General features: G+C 42.6%; 2 non-coding genes across 2 annotated transcripts in view; one reads left to right on the forward strand and one right to left on the reverse strand.

Annotated features, from left to right (window-relative positions):
- Window positions 1-3,255: 3,255 nt before the first annotated feature.
- LOC123688473 lies at window positions 3,256-3,374 on the reverse strand. The gene has a single exon (XR_006749990.1). It is a non-coding gene; the product is annotated as a 5S ribosomal RNA (ribosomal RNA).
- A 3,635-nt stretch (window positions 3,375-7,009) lies between these two features.
- Window positions 7,010-7,056, forward strand: part of LOC123687746 — a 1,906-nt gene continuing 1,859 nt past the window's right edge. Inside the window, exon 1 of the ribosomal RNA XR_006749455.1 lies at window positions 7,010-7,056. This exon is cut by the window's right edge and continues 1,859 nt beyond it. This is a non-coding gene — a ribosomal RNA (small subunit ribosomal RNA).

Consider the following 7,056-nt stretch of genomic DNA (forward strand, 5'->3'; position numbering starts at 1 on the left):
CGAAAAAAAAAAAAAAATTCGAGAACACCTCGGTCATGGCAAGTTATTTCCCACAATCCATTCCCCAATCAACGTACATCCCAGAAAAAATCATCTCTCTAACTATCCTAGTTCAAAAGTTGTATCGGAACATTTTCACGTCGAAAATATATCTCTAAGTCCAGACCGATGCACCACGTAATCTCGGGCAGACCGATGCACAACGTAAATGACGATCGGGACCGGGGCGATCGGTCGTATCTGACACCGCCGGCTCGGTTCTAACATCGTCAATGAGTCGGGGTTGTAAAAAAGGACGTGAACATTTTTCCTTATAAAAATCAAACCCGACCATGGATTTTGATTCTGATTGTTGATTATCGCTACTAGAACATATAAGGAGGCAACCAAATCAAATTTGAGAAAATTCCACGATCAGAAAATTTTTTTCGAAAAAAAAAAAAAATCGTAATCACCTCGGTCATGGCGAGTTATTTTCCGTATTTCATTCCACAATCAACGTACAACATAGAAGAAATCATCTCTCTAACTATCCTGGTTCAAAAGTTGTATCGGAACATTTCACGTCGTAATATCTCGCCAAGTCCAGACCTCGGCGATAGGTAGTATCTGACACCGTCCGCTCGGGACTGACATCGACTTGGACTCGGGCTGATGATGGGGAGGCGTTTAAGGACGTGAACATTTTTCCTTATAAAAATTAAAGTCGACAATGAATATTGATTCTGATTACTGATTTACGCTTTAAAAACACATTAGAAGGCAACCAAATCGAATTTGAGGAAATTCCACGATCAGAAAATTTTTTTCGAAAAAAAAAAAAATCCGAAAAATATTTTTCGATTCCGATTACTGATTTACTCTTTTAGAACACATTAGGAGGCAACCAAATCAAATTTGAGAAAATTCCACAATCAGAAAATTTTTTTCGAAAAAAAAAAAAATTCGAGGACACCTCGGTCATGGCAAGTTATTTCCCACAATCCATTCCCCGATCCACGTACATCCCAGAAAAAATCATCTCTCTAACTATCCTGGTTCAAAAGTTGTATCGGAACATTTTCACGTCGAAAATATATCTCTAAGTCCAAACCGATGCACCACGTAAACTAGGGCAGACCGATGCACCACGTAATATCGGGCAGACCGATGCAGAACGTAAACTCGATCATACCGATGCTTCACGTAATCTCGATCTTACCGATGCACCACGTAAACAAGGGCAGACCGATGCAGAACGTAAAGTAGATCTTACCGATGCACCACGTAATCTCGATCTTACCGATGCACCACGTAATCTCCATCTTACCGATGCACCACGTGAACTGGATCTTACCGATGCAGAACGTGAATTGGATCTTACCGATGCAGAACGTGAATTGGATCTTACCGATGCACCACGTAAACTCGATCATACCGATGCACCACGTAATCTCGGGCAGACCGATGCACAACGTAAATGACGATCGGGACCGGGGCGATCGGTCGTATCTGACACCGCCGGCTCGGTTCTAACATCGTCAATGAGTCGGGGTTGTAAAAAAGGACGTGAACATTTTTCCTTATAAAAATCAAACCCGACCATGGATTTTGATTCTGATTGTTGATTATCGCTACTAGAACATATAAGGAGGCAACCAAATCAAATTTGAGAAAATTCCACGATCAGAAAATTTTTTTCGAAAAAAAAAAAAAATCGTAATCACCTCGGTCATGGCGAGTTATTTTCCGTATTTCATTCCACAATCAACGTACAACATAGAAGAAATCATCTCTCTAACTATCCTGGTTCAAAAGTTGTATCGGAACATTTCACGTCGTAATATCTCGCCAAGTCCAGACCTCGGCGATAGGTAGTATCTGACACCGTCCGCTCGGGACTGACATCGACTTGGACTCGGGCTGATGATGGGGAGGCGTTTAAGGACGTGAACATTTTTCCTTATTAAAATTAAAGTCGACAATGAATATTGATTCTGATTACTGATTTACGCTTTAAAAACACATTAGGAGGCAACCAAATCGAATTTGAGGAAATTCCACGATCAGAAAATTTTTTTCGAAAAAAAAAAAAATCCGAAAAATATTTTTCGATTCCGATTACTGATTTACTCTTTTAGAACACATTAGGAGGTAACCAAATCAAATTTGAGAAAATTCCACAATCAGAAAATTTTTTTCGAAAAAAAAAAAAATTCGAGGACACCTCGGTCATGGCAAGTTATTTCCCACAATCCATTCCCCGATCCACGTACATCCCAGAAAAAATCATCTCTCTAACTATCCTGGTTCAAAAGTTGTATCGGAACATTTTCACGTCGAAAATATATCTCTAAGTCCAAACCGATGCACCACGTAAACTAGGGCAGACCGATGCACCACGTAATATCGGGCAGACCGATGCAGAACGTAAACTCGATCATACCGATGCTTCACGTAATCTCGATCTTACCGATGCACCACGTAAACAAGGGCAGACCGATGCAGAACGTAAAGTAGATCTTACCGATGCACCACGTAATCTCGATCTTACCGATGCACCACGTAATCTCCATCTTACCGATGCACCACGTGAACTGGATCTTACCGATGCACCACGTAATCTCAATCTTACCGATGCACCACGTGAACTGGATCTTACCGATGCAGAACGTGAATTGGATCTTACCGATGCACCACGTAAACTCGATCTTACCGATGCACCACGTAATCTCGATCTTACCGATGCACCACGTGAACTGGATCTTACCGATGCAGAACGTGAATTGGATCTTACCGATGCACCACGTAAACTCGATCTTACCGATGCACCACGTAATCTCGATCTTACCGATGCACCACGTGAACTGGATCTTACCGATGCAGAACGTGAATTGGATCTTACCGATGCACCACGTAAACTCGATCTTACCGATGCACCACGTAATCTCAATCTTACCGATGCACCACGTGAACTGGATCTTACCGATGCAGAACGTGAATTGGATCTTACCGATGCACCACGTAAACTCGATCTTACCGATGCACCACGTAATCTCGATCTTACCGATGCACCACGTGAACTGGATCTTACCGATGCAGAACGTGAATTGGATCTTACCGATGCACCACGTAAACTCGATCTTACCGATGCACCACGTAATCTCAATCTTACCGATGCATCACGTAATCTCGATCTTACCGATGCAGAACGTAAACTCGATCATACCGATGCACCACGTTATCTCGGCAGACCGATGCAGAACGTAAAAAAAAAGCTTACAGCACGCGGTGTTCCCAAGCGGTCACCCATCCAAGTACTAACCGCGCCCGACGCTGCTTGGCTTCAGTGTTCTGACGAGAACTGGCAATTTCAGCGTGGTATGGCCGTAAACAACAAATATAGCGATATTTTCTATGATATCTCACTTTTTGGGAGCGGAAAGGACGTGAACGTTTTTCCTTATAAAAAATGAAATAACTTTTGGATATTAATTCTGATTGTTGATTTAAGTTTTAAGAACACATTAGGACATATCTCAATGAAATTTGAGGGATTTCCGAAATCGAAAAATATTTTTCGAAAAAAAAAAAAAATCCCAGAAGACCTCGGTCATCTCAAGTTTATTTCCATATTCTATTACACAATCAACGTACATCACAAAAGGAACCATCTCTCTAACTATCACAGTTAAATTTTTGTATCGGAACATTTCACGTCGGAATATCTCGCTAAGTCCAGACCGGGGAGATCGGTCGCATTTGACACCGTCCGCTCCGGTCTAACATCGTCTTGGAGTCGGGGTAACGATGGAGAGGCGTTTAAGGACGTGAACATTTTTCCTTATAAAAATTAAAGTCGACAATGAATATTGATTCTGATTACTGATTTACTCTTTTAGTACACATTAGAAGGCAACGCAATCAGATTTGAGGAAATTTCAAGATCAGAAAATTTTTTTCGAAAAAAAAAAAAATTCAAGAACACCTGGGTCATGGCAAGTTATTTCCCACAATCCATTCCACAATCAACGTACAACATAGAAGAAATCATCTCTCTAACTATCCTGGTTCAAAAGTTGTATCGGAACATTTCACGTCGAAATACCTCGCCAAGTCCAGACCGGGGCGATAGGTAGTATCTGACACCGTCCGCTCGGGACTGACATCGACTTGGACTCGGGCTAATGATGGGGAGGCGTTTAAGGACGTGAACATTTTTCCTTATAAAAATTAAAGTCGACAATGAATATTGATTCTGATTACTGATTTACGCTTTAAAAACACATTAGAAGGCAACCAAATCAAATTTGAGGAAATTCCAAAATCAGAAAATTTTTTTTAAAAAAAAAAAAAATCCGAAAAATATTTTTCGATTCTGATTACTGATTTACTCTTTTAGAACACATTAGAAGGCAACGAAATCAAATTTGAGTGAAATCCAAAATCAGAAAATATTTTTCGAAAAAAAAAAAAAATTCGAGAACACCTCGGTCATGGCAAGTTATTTTCCACAATCCATTCCCCAATCAACGTACATCCCAGAAAAAATCATCTCTCTAACTATCCTGGTTCAAAAGTTGTATCGGAACATTTTCACGTCGAAAATATATCTCAGAGTCCAGACCGATGCAGAACGTAAACTCGATCATACCGATGCTTCACGTAATCTCGATCTTACCGATGCACAACGTAAACTAGATCACACCGATGCAGAACGTAAACTCGATCATACCGATGCACCACGTAAACTCAGGCAGACCGATGCAGAACGTGAACTCGATCTTACCGATGCACCACGTAATCTCGATCTTACCGATGCACCACGTAAACTCGGGCAGACCGATGCAGAACGTGAACTCGATCTTACCGATGCACCACGTAAACTAGGGCTGACCGATGCATCACGTAAACGACGATCGAGAGGCGCGAAAGGACGTGAACGTTTTTCATTATAAAAATTGAAATAAATGATAAATAATGATTCTGATTGTTGGTTATCATTTTTAATAAGCATTAGGAGGCAACCAAATGAAATTTGAGGAAATTCCGATAATAGAAAATTTTTTCGAAAAAAAAAAAAAATTCATGAAATCCTCGGTCATCGCAAAATATTTACCATATTCTGTTCGATAATCAACGTATATTTAAGAAGGAATCATATCTGTATCTATCTTGGTTCAAATTTTGTATCGGAACATTTTGACCAAAGTCCGAGCTTCGGCCGAAACAGACACCGCTGACCTGGCCTATCGATCGACCGAGAGTCGGGGATAGAGCGTAAGTGTTGTCTGGAGGGGAACCCTGTGCTCTCCTGACATATATAGGGAAGGTGGTCGCGTTGGGCGATGCAGAACGTTTGGATCGGGAATTATATTTTTGGTTCAGCTATTGGAATATGGTTTATTGTTGGTATATATTGGCGAAATAACGTTCTTACTGACTGGGGATATTCATAAAAATGAGTCCGGAGATTTTCAGATCGAAGTCCGAGTGATCCGACTTGGAAGGCGTGTTGGGTGGGTCGAGATGGCTTAGATAGATCAGACGAGGCGGGCTAAGTGTTGACGTCATGCATCGGTCCATTTTCAGATTGAGTCCGAGTAATCCGACTTTGAAAGAGTGTTGGGTGCGTCGAGACTGTTTAGATAGATCGGACGAGGCGGACTAGGTGTTAACGACATGCATCGGTATATTTTCTGATCGGAGTCCGAAGAAATCGGCCCTAGTAGGCGCAGCGGACGGTCGAGACGGCCTCGGTGGGTCGGATCGATCGGGAAAAGTTTGCTAAATCGTGTCTGGAGGGGAACCTTGGGTTCTCCTGACATATATAGGGGATAAGGTTTGGGTGAACGATTCTTCACGTAAAAGTTGAGTAATTTATTTTTCGATAAGCTTTTGGATATTGATGAGAAGTATATGTATATCTTCGATTAAAAGAATTCTTACCGTCTCCATGTATATTATATTAGATATATAAGAAATAGTTAACGTGATGCATCGGCCGATTTCCGGATCGGAGTTCGAGAGATGCGACTTTCGATGCGCGATGGGTGGTTCGAGACGGCCTAGATCGATCGGACGAGGCGGACTAGGTGTTAACGACATGCATCGGCGGATTTTCTGATCGGAGTCCGAAGAAATCAGCTCTAGTAGGCGCGGCGAACGGTCGAAACGGCCTCGATCGATCGGACGAGGCGGACTAGGTGTTAACGACATGCATCGGCGGATTTTCTGATCGGAGTCCGAAGAAATCAGCTCTAGTAGGCGCGGCGAACGGTCGAAACGGCCTCGGTGGGTCGGATCGATCGGGAAAAGTTTGCTAAATCGTGTCTGGAGGGGAATCCGGGGTTCTCCTGACATATATAGAAGGGGTGGAGAATGGGTCCTGTCCTAGACTGTTTGGAGTTCTTTTTAGGATGATATTCAGTTGGTAAGTGGTAGACCCGAATCCGACCTCGGCGTTTGGGTACTGGCAAGGTGTGTTGGTTTCGGCTTTCGCATCTTGGGTCGCTTTCGTCAACCTCATGCAGCGAGGTCGCGGTCCGCTTCGTCTCTTTGTAGTCGAATGGCCTTTAAGCGACCAACCTTAAAATCGTGATCCTCTGCCCGTTGCGGGTTATGTTCACAAAAAATTTGCAACCACTCAATTCGTTCCGAGCGACAAATATTGTTGAATCTCGAATCACCGTGTCGTTATATTCACATGTATAGCGAAGGGTCGAGATGGAATGTGTATAAGAAATTAGTTGATAGCCGGGGGTTCGTATTATATATGGACGCCTTGGCGAGGGATTGTTTCTAGAAACTTTCTCATTTTTGATCGGGGTTTTGTCCGAGATGATGATGATGTATATATAGCTTGAGTCTCATGCTGACTGGGGGCTGTTACGTCGTTTCGTCGAGGACTTGCACTTACTGATGTGCGGCGCTAGTCGAAGTCAATCGACATGGCTAGTGCCACATGACGAGAGGCGAACGGGTTTGGCCATACCGGCAATCTCGTGGACCGATCGTATAAGCACGCAGTTCCCTGGTTGATCCTGCCAGTAGTCATATGCTTGTCTCAAAGATTAA

Source organism: Harmonia axyridis, chromosome X (genome assembly GCF_914767665.1).
Source record: "Harmonia axyridis chromosome X, icHarAxyr1.1, whole genome shotgun sequence".
Lineage (NCBI taxonomy): Eukaryota > Metazoa > Arthropoda > Insecta > Coleoptera > Coccinellidae > Harmonia > Harmonia axyridis.